Source organism: Condylura cristata, unplaced genomic scaffold (genome assembly GCF_000260355.1).
Source record: "Condylura cristata isolate star-nosed mole 26May11 unplaced genomic scaffold, ConCri1.0 scaffold00003, whole genome shotgun sequence".
Classification (NCBI taxonomy): domain Eukaryota; kingdom Metazoa; phylum Chordata; class Mammalia; order Eulipotyphla; family Talpidae; genus Condylura; species Condylura cristata.
Window position 1 is genome coordinate 30,739,147 of NW_004567104.1, and position 964 is coordinate 30,740,110.

General features: G+C 41.9%; 1 protein-coding gene across 1 annotated transcript in view; it reads left to right on the forward strand.

Moving 5' to 3' along the window:
• The window catches only part of SLC12A8 (solute carrier family 12, member 8), a 97,444-nt gene that overhangs the window by 1,216 nt on the left and 95,264 nt on the right, over window positions 1-964 (forward strand). The window lies entirely within an intron of this gene.

Below are 964 nucleotides of genomic sequence, written 5' to 3' on the forward strand. Positions count from 1 at the left end.
TCCGGTATTTTTCTTTCTCTTTCTGGCTTATCTCACTAAGCATGATCTTTTCCAGCTCCTTCCATGTTGCTGCAAAAGACATGTGTTTCTCTTTTTTGGCTGCTGAGTAATATTCCATTGTATATATGTACCACATCTTTTTAATCCAGTCATCTACTTTTGGGCATATGGGCTGCTTCCATGTTTTTCCAATTGTAAATAAAGCAGCAATAAACATGGGGTGCAGGTATCTTTTTGAACCAGTGTTTTTGTGTCTGAAAGACCAGTTTTTAAAAGGGATAGAGTTACCATCATCCCCCTTACCCCTTCCTGCCAGGCAACCGCCGATTGGTCTTGTATTCTCACTATGGACTTAACTATGGAGGTGTGAGCACAGAAGTCACAGATAGAACCTGAAGTAGGCCAGATGGAGCAGACTGATCAGTCTTATCTGGAGGCTCTAAGGGGGGAGGATCTGTTTCCAACCTGAGATAAGAACCAGTTTTTGTTTGTTTTCTCACCCTGAAAATGATATCCTGACACATCTGTAATGTTCTCCTCATTAAAAATGAGCCATTTCTCTGGTCCCCAACCAAGGAACTTGCACGAGGGCATGAAATCTGGGCAAGTAGGTCCACAGTCTTTGAGGCCACCTACCACCACACCAGTATATCTTTTTACCCTAAGACCATCTCTCTCTTTCAATTGCAACACTAGTTTTACTGGAAAGGTATTTGATTTTGGAATAAAAGGGCAAATTTGAAATGCCAAAAATAATAGAGCACTGGTAGAGGAAGACACAATATTAAGATAGCATTTTTTAAATCGAAAAATATTACTTTAAGATATTCAGATAATATTAAGATAAAAGTTAACAATGGCAAATAGTGACTGCATTTCTTCCGGGCTTTCCTTTTGTGGTACTGCCCCTCCGTGGCCCAGCGCCTCTCCCCCTGCTTGCAACTGGGGGTGGGGGGGCGGGGGT